This window comes from Erpetoichthys calabaricus, chromosome 16, assembly GCF_900747795.2.
Source record: "Erpetoichthys calabaricus chromosome 16, fErpCal1.3, whole genome shotgun sequence".
In the NCBI taxonomy this organism is placed as follows: domain Eukaryota; kingdom Metazoa; phylum Chordata; class Cladistia; order Polypteriformes; family Polypteridae; genus Erpetoichthys; species Erpetoichthys calabaricus.
The window spans coordinates 64363197-64380027 of NC_041409.2; positions in this window are offsets into that span (position 1 = coordinate 64363197).

A 16831-nucleotide genomic window follows, 5' to 3' on the forward strand; every position below is an offset into this window, starting at 1 on the left:
GAACAGCTCAGCCATATAGAACACTAGAGTGTCATACAGAAAAATGACTAATATATCTGAAATATTGTGAAAATCAAATAGCTTTAGTGTTGCTAAGTAATGAATAGTAAAACACTCACCTTGATTGATTTCCATGGCCCATTTGTAGAGCACTGCTGTTCATCACCTTTCCTTTTTACTGAACTCGTTTAATTCAGTTTTAGAGTTGTCTACCTTGATCCATTGATGTATTTGCTGAATGATCATTATCCAGTTTTATGGTGGCAGTGATCCCTCCTCAATCCATTAGTCGATCATCTACAGTACATATTGAAAAAGATTTATCCTATCTTAGAGTTGTATATCTCCATTTATCCTTCCATCCATTTACTGAATATGCCTAATCCAATTTCAGGGGTTCATCTATGCATCCATTTATTTCCAGAACCTTCTTAATCCAATTTTAGTGTCCAATTCTTCCATCCTTTCTTCCATTTTTCCTAAACTCCATTGATCCAAACTTATATTCATCCATCCTTCTATCCATTCATCTGGTCATCTACAGTAATTAATAAACCTATTTAATCCAATATTAGACTCGTATACCTCATACATTCATCATCTTGAACCTAATTAGTCTGATTTTATGGTTACACCCATCCATCCAAAAACTGAATGCACCTCATCAAATTATAGCATCAGGCCCATTCATTCCCCATTCATTCACTCACCTATCCAATTCCATACCTCCATTCATTCATTCATGTATTGAACTGGTTCAATCCAGTTTAAGTGCTGCATCCATCTATTCGTTTCTTAAAATTAACCCACTTAATTTCACTTACTTTTTTCAATTAATCCAAAGATTATTCCATCCACTCTTCTAGCCATTTGCCTGAACCTTTTTAATCCAGTTTTGTATACCAACAATCTGAACATCCTTAACCTGATTTTATAGTTTCATTTATCCTTTTAATAACTGAACCCACCTAATCAAATCATAACACCAGGCCCATCCATTCATCCACCTCTCCATTTATTGAATTGTCTTAATCCCACATTAGAGTTGCTTATCTCTATTCATTCATCCATTTACTGAGCCTGTTCAGTCCAATTTAAAGGCTGCATCCATCCATCCATTCATTTGCTGAGTTCCCTTGATCCAATACAAAGCTGCATTCTCAATCATTCCATCTATTCATCCAGTCATCTTTTTATTGACACCATTTTTTCCAGTCTTACAACCCGACTTGTCCAACCATTTATTCATCCAGCCATTTTTTTAATTGAACCCACTTAATCCAGTTTTAGGATGGCATAGGAGTTCATTGAGAGCAATGCTTTATTCAGGAAAATACACTTCCTGCAATACATCTTCTATTTCTGTATTTCTTCCTCTTTACATTTAACAACACAACAAGCTGTCTTTTTTTAAAAAATTCCACACATGGGACTGAAGTTTGTTCTCAAAAGGGTGACGGTGTTCCAGGCTTCAAAAGGGCACTTTAGTGAGCAGAACACGATTAGTCAGATTGGCTGCTCTTGGCATCTAATCCCGCAAGCCTGGGTGAGGGAAACAGAATGACAGACCAATTTATTATGAATAAAAGGAGAATTGCTTTCTGCAGCTTATCTCTAGATAAAAGAGAACTCTGGCCACTAGAATCATTTTCCAGCCCGTCGACGTTTAATAGCCTTACACTTGAACAATGCGGCAGAAATTTGTACAACAATATCTTGTAGCTGCACAACACAAAATAGGAAATTGCAGGCTTTCTCATTTCTTTTCTAAATTGGAAGCCGGAAGCTGGAAGCAAGGAGCTAGAAAATCATCATGTCGGTGCCGGAGATAGTGTAGGAGACCAAGCCAAAAAAACAAAAGATGCCTACTACTTGGACCACTTTTCATATGACAGTCTAATAGAAGACCTGACATCTGTGTGGGCACTGGCAGTTACATCATGACACAGGTCCCTCCAGACCCCAGCTTCCTTCCAGACTGAAAGCATAGAGATTGAGACAGAAAGTCTGACTGGGTTAGTCACAACAAATGAGTGCTGCAGATTGGGGTATTTTTCTCAGGTCAACTGAAAGACAGTGTAATGTTAAATTTTCAAAAGATAGAGTGTATTAGCATGGAAATGATATCAGCGTGTAAGACAGGTGTGTGTCATTTCATCTCGAACCTCACATCTGTGTCTTAAGTCGATGGCACATTATGTGACTTCTAGTCATTGGGTATGTCAGACTTGTCAACTGCTGTTGCTGATCTCATTGCTGGGTTATCTCATTTTACACACCTGAAAACTGCTGCACATGTCACACTTAATAACAGAGTGGTGACCTTTAAGCACAGCCGTGCTTGCTCCTTTTTGTGTTGCATGAGCCTGAACTATACAAAGTGTTAACAGGTATGACAAGTCCAGCCACAACCTTGGCCATTTATCCTTATTTCCCTTCTGTCGTGGTAGTTAAAACATGAGACATCAGACAGATGAGCTTCTCTTTTGTTTGTGAGATACAAAACACACACGTTCTTATTTTTTGTCACTACAATAAAAGCGCTGTTCCTCTAGATAAGCGTTCATTGGTTGTAAGCTCTCATGCGCACAGAGTCTGCCCCTATGAGTTGCAGGCAAGTTAGAATGAGTCACTGGGTATGAAATACTAAGTGACTCACCTTCACGGTAGTTTGCCGCCGACTGCCTCCGATCCGCTAAGGTTATGCAAATGAAGGTTATGACCGAAAAGCACTGGAAAAGTTGTCAAATGTGGCATAGCCTTTAACAGAGAGTGATTCTGGGGAATATGTAGAAGCCTTAGACCTTCAAACCCAGTCGTGCTCGCCCCTTTATGTGACAGCTGCCTGACGGAGCCTGAACTGTATGAAGGGTTAAAGGTACAAGAAGTTCAGCTGCAATCTCTGCCCTTTTTCACTTTTCTTCTGTGCCATGGTACATAAGACATCAGACAGATGAGCTTCTCCTGTGTTTGTGAGGTTCAAAACACCCACGTTCCTTATTTCTTGTTGTTGCATCCTATACATTAGTTCTTTTTAATAATAATTCTTTACATTTATATATTGCTTTTCTCTTTACTCAAAGCTTTTTACATAGTGAATGGGGAGCCATTTCAATGACCACTAATGTGTATCATCCATCTGGATGTTGTGACAGTGGGTATTTTTGCACCAGTACACTCACTACACATGAGCACACGTTAGGTAGTGAAGGGGTGAGAGAGAAAGAGAAAGAGAATCAATTAAAGACAGGGGATGTTTACATGGCCAGAATGTCCAGGCCGTGGTGGGCAGCTTAGCCAGGACATAAGGATTCACTCTGCTCTTTGCAAGGGATGGTCAGGAATTTTTCATGACCACAGAGATTCAGGACCTCAGTTTTACATCTCATCTAGAGGACGGCACCATTTTGACAGCACAGTATCCCTATCACTGGGGCATTGGGATCCACACTCAGATCTCAGGAAAACACCCCCTGCTAGCCTCACCAACACCTCGTCCTGCAGTAACCCATGCTTTTCCTGGTTGGTCTCCTATCCAAGTACTGGCTGAGCCCGAACATGCTGGGTTTCAGGTGGAATTCCTGTTCTGAAGTGCATGTAGTATGGCTGCTGGTTGTAGTAACAGATGAGCGTTCATTGGTTGTCAGCTCTCATGCACAGAGAGCCCACCCCTACAACAAAACACAAAATCATTGGAGTGAGTCATGGACTAGTTGGCATAAGGTGCTGGGCAGGTCACATTATGCAACCATCTTCATGGGAGCGCAGCGGCAACTGCCTCTAACTCACTGAGATTATGTAAATAAAGGATACAAGTGAAAATCGCAGAAAAAGATGTCAAATGTGACATGGCCTTTAGCATTATTCAAGATTTAGATTTTGCAGGACCACCCATGACTCAATCTGTGGCCTAAAGCAAGACAATGAACCTACCAATGCTCAAGATTGCAGATTTATAGCCACAACTTTTCATATGGTGCCAATCGAATGCCCTAAGATAGTGTTCACTATGGAAAGGTGTAATATAAAGTAAAGATTTGTTTATTTGTATGATTCTTATCAGAAATCATATTAACATAGACTGAAAACATGCTGATAAGAAAGCAATAAATGTGTGAATATCTCTGTGATGTAATAATTCACAGTTACAAGACTGGCCATAGATTGCTTGTTTTGCCCACCACCTGGCCGCCTGTTTTTCTTTTATTTTTGGTAAGAAACTGATCGAGGGACCATGCTATTGATTTAACTATTAATAGCGTTTCCTGTATCACAGTCTGAAAATCTTTCCTGTTCCAAGATGTGCCAGGACATGTATAGGAAGAATAGTGAGCGCTTCCAAACTTTCCCTTCAGGCAGCTGCTTTTTTTTGTTTCCATTTTTTTCTTTGTGCGTCATTCATTTATCCTTGCGAATTTCACACTTGCCTTTTCCTAAAAGAGACCCAAGGTGCACAACAGGATATTACATAAATAAATAAATAAATACATTCAAGACTCATCCTGCTACCTCAGTCAGTTTGGGATTTGGTTTTTCATGTTCTTATCTGTTTGCCCACCCACACTTCCCCTGCCTTACCTAAACAGATAAGTCATTTCAAGTCAAGGTGAAACTGAAAATTCAATTCAGATGATTCTATTGTAGAACTCTTATCAAGACGCAGGCTCAGAGTGCATACAGATTTAAGATAGCAGCAATAAAACAGTGGCAGACTGCCGTACTGGCTCAGGCAACGGCCCTTAAACTGCAAGTCTGCCGGTTCAGTTCCCATCTGTACCTTACTGTGCGACACAAAGCAAGTCACATAAAATTCTGGTGCTACAACTATAAGGAATATCTGCAAACAGTTTTAAAGTACCCTGCCTTGGATAAAGGTCTCAACCAAACATACAACAAAAAAGAATAAGATCATAAAGCACATGCACACACTGATAGATTATAGTCAGGTGTTGTACTGGATGTGAGCCTTGCCTGCAGAGACGGCCTTAGGGGTGTGCGGAGCCCAGGGCTGACCAACCCCATGCAGGGCCAGTTACATCAAATGCTGTTACTGGTATGTATGAACTGATAAACTTGTGTGCGAATATAATAAAAATAATGTTAATATATACCGGATTTTCTAATTACAGTATTCAGCTACATTTTTGCAAGAAAACATGCAGACTTTATCAAAATATAACTGGAGAATATAACTTGACAAATCCGCTCAAACGGGACACGTGGACCTCAAAAGCGAGGCTCTCTTAGGTGCGGGGCCTTGGACGGTTGCCCTACTTGCCACCCCCAAACACCACTCTTGCTATCCTGCCTCATGTTGTCAGCCTTCCATCCCCTCACTACTCCTACCTCACATTGCTTGGTAAGTGTCACAGTCTGGTTGTATTTCAGTCTATTAGTTTAGCACATTTTTGATTATTTTATAAACGTACCCCCAAAGATGCCTGTGTTGGGTTAGATAGAAACTCATTTGGACCACTAAGAGTGAAACTATGAGGACATGTGTGAATGAACTCCACCTTATCCTGGGTGGGCTCCTGCCTTGTCCCCAGTTCTACAGCAACAAGTCCCAGTCCTTTGGGTCTGAGTATGGCATAGAGTGCTTATAAAAAGGATTCACCCCCTGGAAGTTTTCACATTTTATTATAATACAAAATTCACTCACAGTGGATTTAATTAGGCTTTTTTGACATTGATCAACTGAAAAAAAATGTCAAAGTGAAACAGATAACTACAGTGTTTTCTAAAATATTTACAAATAGAAAGCACAAAAGAACTGATCGCATAAGTATTTCCTCCCTTCAGCAGCCTTGAGTCTGTTTGAAGGTATCTTTCTATTAGCTTTGCACTGCACCTCATTTTTCTTTGTAAAACTGCTCATGCTCTGTCAGGGTGTATGGGGATCTTGAGGGAGCAGCCTTTATGAAGTCCAGACAGAAATTCCTAATTGGATTGAGATCTGGACTCTGACTTGGCCACTCCAGGACATTCACATTGTTGTTTTGAAGCCATTCCTGTGCAGCTTTGGCTTTATGCTTGGAGTGGTAGCCTTGCTGGAAAACACATTTTCTCCCATGGCACAGGTTACCTGAAGACTGCATCAGGGTTTGATCCAGGATTCCCCTGTTTTTTTATGCATTCATTTTGCCTTCTGCCCTCACAAGCCCCCTAGGGCCTGCAGCAGGGAAGCATCCCCACATCATAATGCTGCCAGCACCATGTTTCACGCTGTGGATTTTGTGTTTTTGAAAATGTGCATTTTTTGGTGTACATCTCACATGGTGTTTAGTCTGATGTGCAAAAAGCTCAATTTTTAATTCATCCTTCTTCTAGCTGACTTTGGAGTCTTTGATGTACCTTCTAGCAAACTCTAGCTGAGATGTCATGTGCATTTTTTTTCTTTGCCACCTTCCCATAAAGCTATGACAGATGAAGTACTTGGGCACAGTTGTTGTCTGCCCAGTCTCTCAAATCTCATTCATTGTAGTTTGTAACTCCTTTAGAGTTCTCATAGATCTCTTGGTGGTCTTGCTCAGTGGTCTTCTTCTTACACAAACACAGTTTTTCTGGACAGCCAGCTCTATGCATATTTCCAGCTGTGCCTGACTCCTTTCATTTCTTAACGATTGATTTAACTGGACTTCAGGAGATATTCAGTGACTTGAATAATTTTTGTATCCATCCCATGCTTTTCAGTCACGACTTAAAAGAGTTGCTTGGAGTGTTCTTTTGTCTTTATTGTGTATGTTAGTCCATGATGCTGATTCACCACAAAGGACAGATGGGAGCCAGACTTCAAACCAAAATATACGATCAGTCCAGTCATACATTATCAAACCCACAGGGTCACAGGGTCCAAAATATGTTTCAACAATATCAAGTGCAAGGTGGCAACTTTAGGAATGGGGGCAATAAACTAAATGCCCTCCCATTAGATAGCACCTATAGCATCATAAAGGGGCATGGAAATCTGGAATGGTGGGTTACACAAGCTGAGGATGAGACCTTGATAGCTTTTAAAGAAAATGGGTGAACTACTGGAATGGCATATTTGATGGTCTCCGTGGTCTCCTCCTGTAGCTGCATTCGTCCCAAATTACCAAAGTTGTGCAGCTTTTAGTTTGCTTCGTAAGATGATGTGATAGTGTGACGCGTGTTCCAAATAATTCCACAGACAAAGTATCTTCATTTTAAACGTTTTACTAAAATTCAAACCAAGGCAGCATTCAAAGCAAGGCATGATTTTAAAGAATATTTCTTGTTTAAAAGTTCTGTTTAAGGCTTGTATATCTTGTTTCATTTCCCTAAGTTTGGTCATATAGTCGTACTTGAGGCACATTAAGCAGGCTAAGCACGGTCAGCAAACTGTATGCCATCTCCTATTTGCAAACATATCTAACAGTTAGCAATGAGACTATTTCCTAACTGGCTTAATTAACACTCTATTTTGCAGATATAATTAAAGAAGGTTCTATTTCATGTTAACTTAAATGGTGTAAAGGGCTAAATCAAATTGTAAGTAACTATGAGAAAATTATATTCTATCGAAATTAAGAAAACACTTAATGAATTTAACATTAAACATTAACTTTCAAGGATTGGCTGTTACACCTCCTGTTTGTTAATTTTCTTGGGCTCCATTTAGAAGTTAAGGAGTGTGACCAGTAAGGGGCGTTGCATCACCCCAAACGCAACCACACTACACATTTCCCAGGTTCAAATAAAACAGGTTTATTAACCAAAATATTTTACAACAAGGTTCCTATACATATTGTTTGCACAACTATTCTCTTCTCCTCTCTTTCTCTCTCACTTATTCCTCCACTCCTACCAGGTGAGTGTTGTCCAGCTTCTCTCTCGATTCCAACTTGCCTGGATGAGGTCGAGCAGCTTCCTTTATCTTAGTCTCGGGGGTACCTCTGGAGCTAGCACATAGGTCGATTGAAGCACTTACGGGTCGAGCAGAAACCCCAAAAGTAGGGATCACAAACCCTAACAGCAGTCTCTGGCAGCACCTCCAGAACCTAGCAAGGCTGCCTCATGCCTTACAGTTCCCAGCATGCCTTGTGGGTTTTCATACAGGTAATGCCACCCAGGGATGCTCCAACTAATGTATCAGGGAAGCAGGGAGTCCTGAGCAGTTACCTCCACTGGTTCTTCTATCATAGGGCCTCCCAACCAGGTATTGTTCCTCAATCTGACCCTTCCGGAACACCAGCCTGCCCAGTTCTAAACTGGCATCTTCTGCCATCTTCCTGGCTAACTTAGGGAATATCCTGTCTTTCCACTTGAGCATGCAATGGGCTGGCCTCCCATTCAGGTAAGGTACCTTGCCCCATCGTGGCCGGGATTCCTGTCCAGGTATGTCGTTCTTTATAGGAGTTATCAACACCATTCAAGTATACAAGATAACTTCACATGAGACAGGGGTATAGAAAGAAAATGATTAAGATGATGAGGACCTCTAAGGTAAATATAATAATATGGCTTAAGAAAATGTCAGATACTCCAATAAAAATAAGAAATCATAAAACTCGGATTGACTATACCAACATACTGTAGAATAGTCACCTCAATACATGATTGACCAAAAGGATTTGATGCATCATATTAACCTCTCTACGCTCTTTAATGTACAATAAGATATATTATAAATGTCTGCATTTTACAAAAGAGGGAGGGGGACATGCCCAGCATAAACAGAATAAAGAACAGCTAGAGATAGAATGGAAGCCCAAGGGCCTCTGGGCCCAACAAGACATCAGGCTCTCCTCTCCCAAACCCTACCAAACGTTAGAATTGAGCTATAGATATGCTGAATAAACCAAATGCCAATGTTTATCTGCATTTACAGAACCTCACACACAGTCTAATAACTTCATTATGCTAGCTGAGCAGACAGAACATACTACTTAATTTAAACAATAATAATTTGCATTGGGATTAGTGTGCTTTAAATGAAGAACTGGCAACTGGGGAAACAAAAAAAAGCATAAACACACTTTGCATTCAATAATAAAACACAAATGCAATAAAACCCAGAGATAAAATGTGCTGCAATAATAGAAATTGAGAAATAACATATTTATCATTTGGCCACATTCCTTCCGCATGAGCAATTACAAAATTCACAGTCACTAATTCACTCAAACTGAGACTATCCTCACTAAATCCAAACTTACGACACAGTGCTGTACCTGCTGATACTCACAACCTGCACTCTAAACATCTGGCAGTGAGGTGTGCCCCGCTGATTCTATAGGCCTACAAACAATAACATTATAGCTATCAACATTATTTTAGTTTAATATCTAATCTCAAACAAACAATATAGGCCTACACCTATCACCAGGTCTAAACAGTGGAAAACACAACTAGAGGTGAAATATAAAATAATAATTAATACATACAGTATGTTGTTTTACCTTACATAGGCTTCTGTTGGATACATTTTCATAAGGGCCTTGTGAACTTTATGGGCCCTTTACACCCAGAGTGGTGTTTCCATTCATTTTGGCCTACTGCTCTCAGTTCATCTTTTCATGGCATAATTTGAACTTTTATAAGCCATTATAATTGTATTACCTGGGGTCAGTGCTGAAAACAAAATGCCTTTTGTGTGCTGCCTCAATCAGCAGTCAAGCAAACCCATTCATGTTAAAGTTGTAGTTTTTCATCTAGTCAGTGGACTAACAATAGTAATATACTTTGTGCACTCTGCTTTGCACTCTGTTCTGTATCCCCAAATAAAATTAATTACATTGTATGTACACTTATCAGTTTTAATATGTTATATTGGATGAACTTATCTACTAAATAAATAACATAAACACCAAAGCACACAAATGGCGCTTGTTCTAGTAAATATGTTAGTATGTAACAGAAAATTAGAAGGCTATATACTGACTGTTTCAGAAAAATTCAAGCATCTAAGAGTTACAATTTTAAAGAATCTTAAAGATATTTTTAAACACAATTTTGGCAGCTTAATGGAGAGCACTAGACGAGACCTCCATAGATGGTCGCCTCTTCTCCCTCTAGCAGGCAGAGCTAATATAGTTAAAATAAACATTATTCAATACTTTTTGTTCCTGTTTCAGAGTACTCCCAATAATTATTAATAAATCCTTATTTGAAAAGCTTCACACCATTATCAGCTCCTTTACATGGAAGATGAAAAGACCACATATTAAAAAATGACCTTTGCAAAGATCGAAAACCAGAAGGTGGCCTGGTGGTGCCTGACTTTTAGCTGTACTACTGGGTTGTGAATATTCATAATTTGAGACAAAGAAGAAACCGGTGTTGAATATGCTCCTGCCTAGTTGGATTTATAAATAAACTCATGTGAGAAGACCTCTCTGTGTGCTTGTTTCCGTTTCTGGTCAATAATAATTATCACCAATTTACTAATAATCAAATTGTGCTTCACTCACTCAAAATATGGAGCCAATGTGGAAAACACTTTAAAGAAAAGTCACAACTTTCTGCTTCTCAATTACCGGATTGCTTTGCATTTGGGCCTTCCCTCAATTACCTGGTATTTAAGTCTGTGAGGACACTGGGTATCTCAACCCTCAATGTGTTTTAAATACGGATTTGCTTTAACATGTTTATTTTGTTTATTTACAAGCTTCTAACTTTGCTAATAAAGAATTTGCCCAACTTCCCTAATCCACCACCAATGCTCACTCTCAGAAATATTTTAACTAGTAAGGGAAAAAAATATTGGCAGCATTAACAGAATTGATCAAATATTGCTCACGAATCAACCACCTTCGGCAAACTAGGGAAGCATACCACTCTATTAATATCACAGACAAGGATTTGAAGTCGATAATTCACAATATTTGTTCTTCTTCAATTTGTGCAAAACATGCTATAACTCAGCTGAATATTATATATTCCAAAGTATCCAATGAGAAGAGGCCTGTGTTGCCTCGAATGCTTGCATATTCTTTCTTAATTAGCCAATAAAAGGTGTCACTTTGCTTGACTTCTCATTACATCCATAATGGCTAACATGGTACAACACCCAGGGACTACATCCACAGTATCTAAAATACATCAAAGAATGTATTTTAATTATGAACAATGCAATGTAGCATTAGCCTCGCCCAGGCATATGTTCAGGAACTGTCCATAATTAAAACCCTATCAGACAGAGTAGAATGTATGATCATCACAAATCTGCACTTACAGCAGTTTTCTGAGTTATTTCAGATGAGTTTTGACTATCTGGTGAAAAACTGGCCAGTCATTTCTATGCTGCATTGCATGTTGACTAATTCTTCTCAGATGGAAGAATCTGAATGCACCCTCCATAACTCAATTGAAAAATATCTTTCATTATAGGAAAGTTGGAAAAATCCAATTTTCCTTGTGTGAAACTGTGCAGAGCTTCTTGAGAACTGGGCAAGAATCCACTAATTTTATGCTAAAACTAGCTGTGTAAGCCCGTACTGTAAAAAGCCCGGGGTCCTAGAAACTATTGAAATCGTCAGAAAAAAACTGAAATGTAGAGATGTCAGGTAATTGAAAGGAACTATTCTGGGCGTCTCTCTTCTAGGAAGATTCATTTTGCCGACATGCTCGCATCTCTTGTGCATTAGCGGTGGGAGGAAAAGTAAAAGGGATACCGTTTTTCCGACTTTGTCTTTCTTCTGAGGTTTCATTTTGCTGATGTGCTGGCCTCGCTTGTGTTATTAGCGACTAAGTGAGTTTTCTGTTTCCTCGGAGGTGGGGCCCTTACCCCGACTCTACCTCTCACTTCCAGGCCGGACAGACACACATACTTCCACGCGTGTGTATAAGATAGCTTTACTGAGCTCCTACTTTAGTTTCTGATTAGCTCCCATGGTTTTAATAAATTAATTAATAAGAGGTAGTATAACACAGTGGGCCTCTTTTTTTATTACTAAGTAGCTCCACACCTACCGTTGTGGGTGACGGTAGTGGTTTTAGCAGTCTCTGTGATATATGGGATCCACTGTATGACTTCTTTAAATCTTGTAGTTTTGTTTTACTAAAACATATTATATAACTTCTTTTGTAATGGACAGATTTGGGAAAATACAATTTTAATAATAAAAATTAACACAAAATTCTCAAATCTGTTTACTCCAATTCTGGGTCATGGAGGCCCAGGGTTAATGATGGCAGCCACTGCACACAAGGAATGGGGCTAGCCCATCACATGGCTTTTCAAACCCATATCCGCAACACAAAGCCAGTTTGAAATCATCAGTTACCTTGACCTGCACATAATTGGTGATTTGGGAGGAACACCAGGGTACCTGGAAGAAAATCTGTAAAGACTTCAGGAGGACATGCAAACTCCACTCAGATAGCAACCAGGACTGTGGTTTAAACTCTGTGAGGCAGAAAAGTAACAGTTCAACTGTATTAAGTAAATAAATAATAATAATTTTATATATAAACGTCGACGTGTGGAAGTGTGTGTGTCTGTCTGTCTGTCCGGCCCGGAAGTGTGAGGCGGCCCGGAGGTGTGATGCTACAGCATGACAATCAAAGAAGGCAACTCTGTCACCAAAGTGAAATTGCAGACAAAAGAGAAACTTGTTTAGCTGCTAATACACAAGCGAGGCGTGCACATTGGCAAAACGAAAACCCAGAGGAGAGAGAAACACGCTTAGCCGCTGATAGACAACGGAGGCAAGCACATCAGCAAAACGAAACCACCGAGGAAAGAGAACCTCGCTTAGCCACTAATGCAGAACCGATGCAATTGATTAACTGAAGTGCCAGAATCCATGGTTTCTAGAGGCCCGGGCTTTTTATGACATGGGCTTAGACAGCTGGTAATAATAATAATAATAATAATAATGAAATTGTGAATTGACATTTTAGACTGTAGCAGTCCTACAGCAGCAAAGAAGAAGGAAAGTAAATGTTTCCCCTCAATTGAAGGTGTTCCTCTTTTGGCTTAGACCTTAAGGACATTTATTCTTTAATAATATACAGTTTAGCATGAAAGGACATCACCCTTGAGTACCTGGTTCTTTTTCTTTTGAATTTCTGTAATAAAAGGTTCTCCGGAACACATCAAAAAATAAAAAAAAGGCTACTACCCTGAGCATCCCTATTACATGTTCACTAGACTGTCTTTCCCAAAAGCACCTCAGCATTAGATAGCATTTGCATCTTGAAAGGCACAAAGAGTCAAACTGAAGCTCTGAGGCAGAAGGGATTTCAGAGCACCACTGGGACATTTCCATTCTGCTTTCATTGCAGTGACACAGCTCATTTCTCTTGGCCTCTCCATCACTGAGCTTTACTTTGTGCTGCACATACAATGGCAGAGGTGATGCACAATTCAAAAACAGCAGTAGGCAGATGCAACTCTATAGGGAAAGCTGCAAATTAAATAAGACAACTGGAAAAAGTTCAAGCTGCTTTTCTCACAAAGTCTCTGGTGTCAGTGAAAACAGGGCATGTGCCATCAAGGGGGCCCTGCCTGACACGAGCAATTGTGGCCCAGAAGGCATCCCACGAGTGCTCCACCTATGCACTTAAATGCACTTTCTATTTAGTCATGCATTATTGATATCTAGCTACAAGTTAACTAGTGTTACATGTATTTCATCCAAATTGAATCAATGGCAAAAAATTATTAAATCCAAACTGACTAATTAAGGAACAGCCAGCTCTCTGAATATTTATTAACATCAAGATAACAGCAAAAACTGAAATGCTAACACACCAAAATCCCCATGTGGGAGCTTATGCAGAGCACATGAAACATTAATAAAAAGGCCTGAGGCTGGCAAAATGTATATAAAGGTTAATTGAATGTTAGTTTTTGCGTATATTTATTTATAAATTAATAGGTGTTATAACCTAAATTTGATTCATCTTCCATCCTTCTATATTAAATTATATTTAATGAGAGATGTTGGCAATAATTATTAGTACATAATAAAAATTATGAACTGTTGTAGTTTTATTCAATAGCCAAACTCAATAGCTATAATTAAATTAAATATGATTGATGATCATACTAAAAAAATGACAAAAAATGCAGGTCAACCCAGAATGAAGTGCTGAAATGTCTGGGAATCTGAAAAATAAACTATCCATCCATCCATTATCCAACCCGCTATATCCTAACTACAGGGTCACGGGGGTCTGCTGGAGCCAATCCCAGCCAAAACAGGGTGCAAGGCAGGAAACAAAACCCCGGGCAGGACGCACACGCACACACACATGCACACACACACACACACACCAAGGACAATTTAGAATCGCCAATGCACCTAACCTGCATGTCTTTGGACTGTGGGAGGAAACCAGAGTACCCGGAGGAAACCCATGCAGGCACAGGGAGAACATGCAAACTCCACTCAGGGAGCGAACCCAGGTCTCCTAACTGTGAGGCAGCAACGCTACCCGCTGCGCCACCGTGCCACCCGAAAAACTAACTAGCATGGTTAAATCAAAACACAATAAACAAAACATGGGTGAACACCAGGAGAACTTCATACAAGTAAATACATTTATTATTTTATAGTGCATTTCCTTTTACAATACCCAAATAACATTTAGTGAAATAGCATACCAAGAAATACAACATCAACTACAAAAGCCATGCAATATGTACTGTGATAAGGAGCCAGGGAGAAGGAACAGAAACCTGGAAAAGAAGGGCCAACTCTGGTGACACAAGAGCTTCTCAAACTACTACTGTAAGTGACCCAAGTGCAAGTTGACCCAGCATTTGTCTGGATGCCTTGCCCTCTTTAAAGCCAATATCAAACTACATGTCTTCTAGTCTTTGGGTATGTCAGACTTGCCCACTAGTTCCTGATCTTGTTATCAGTACATGTCAAATTTGTGCATGTCAAATTTAGAAATTGGATGAAGACTTTCCAGCACAGTCTTGCTTGACCCTTTTCCTGACAGCCAATAACATGCTACCTGATGGCGCCAGTGCTGTACAAAGCGAGTTCATTTGCAGTCTCAGCTCTTATTTCTTTTTTCCATTCTTTCATGGTAGTTAAAACATGAGACATCAGACAGACATGCTTCTCTTCTATTTATGAGGTCCAAAACACCCACGTTCCATATTCCTTGTCGCTGCAATATATGCATTGTCCCTCTGGATGAAAGTTCATTGATGGTTAGTTCTCATACACACAGAGCCTGCCACTATGACTAAAGACAAAATCAAACCTGATCACTGGCTGGAGCCTATCCTAGAATCGTCAGATTTAAAGCTGAAATCAGTCCTGGAAGAAGTACCATCAGTATAATCGAAGTTGTTTTAAATAACAATAAAAATGTTTAACCTTAGTCTTGTAATGATGTCCACCACCAAGGAGCACAAAAAGGGAGCAGACCTCCAAAAACTCACACTAAAAGGCCGCATCAACCCTGATTAAGATCTGTGCCCCAGGAATGGGCCTCACCACAGGCAACCTAGTTCCAAAAGTTTTAAATAATAAAATTCTTGAAATGTCCACAAAATGAGGAGTTAAAGAGTTATTCAAATGGTTTCAAACACATTCATTAAGAAACCCCAAGACAGTAACAAAAAAGAACCATAATAAAAGCGAACAAATCCAAAAAACACCAAATAGAAACAGTGCCCTAAAGCAAATGCAGGAGTCAAAAGGCAGAGAATCCAAAAACTGAAGCAGAAAAATCAAAAACCAGCAATCAAACTCACAATCCCTGAAATATAACAGAGTCTACCGGATTATTGCGAGAGAAAGAAAAGAAAAAGACCAGGGGCCTCATGTATAAACGGTGCGTATGCACAAAAATGTTGTGTAAGCCCGTTTCCACGCTCACATCGCGATGTATAAAACCTAAACTTGATGTAAAGCCACGCACATTTTCACTCCAGCTAAATGCTTGGCATACGCAATTTTTCTGCTTGGTTCTGCAAACTGGCGGCACCCAACATCAAAGCAGTGCTTTTGTTCCAGTGTGGTTTCCCTTTCTTTTTTAAGTCAGATCCCTGATGCGGCTTTATCAAATACATTGAAATTAACCGCATATGGTTTATTAGTGTAAGGCATCTGATTGCAATTAACCTGTAACAATATAATGGTCCATGGAATGGCCAAACTATTCCAAATACCATAGCTGCTTTAGCTTTGTTCCTCTCAATGCACCACTCAGAGTATTTATCTCACTGTATCTAAGTGTGGAATCACAGCTCTACAGCAGCTGATCAGAAACAGAATTATTGGTATACAGCATAAAGCACATGCTGCCTCAGCCATGCTGTCTATTTGAAGTGCTCTCATACGACAAACGCTTCAGAGTCTTTCCTGTACTGATCTCGCAGTTCAGAAACAGTTTCATCCCAAGAGCTCTAATTGCATTCAATCAGTCCATCAAGTGCTCCTTGTAGAACTGTTTGTACTTATAAGTACAGTTACCTCACTGTAAACTTGCAATACAGTTATAATATTACACAACCTGAGCCACTTTATAAAGCTCGTATTTACATATAATGATGATATCATTTTTAAGATTAAATGCAACAAAATATGTTTATTACATTATACAGATAATGTATACATTTAAATAATCTATATTGTTAATAATTAAACATGTGAGGACACGGTGTTGCAGCGCTAGCTAGTTCAGGGATTGTTCCTGCCTCGTGCTGTATTCTTGCTGGGGCTGGCGGGACACTGGAAGGATAGATGGATAGAATAATTAAACATGTACTATGAAGATATTTCAATGTTCCTTAAAAGTTTTGAAGAATCAGCATTCTAAGTTACAGATGGCTTAACTTCTATTACAGAACTGATTGTGTGGCGATTGGTTACTTGGAGAAGAAAAGGAAGGATAGGAA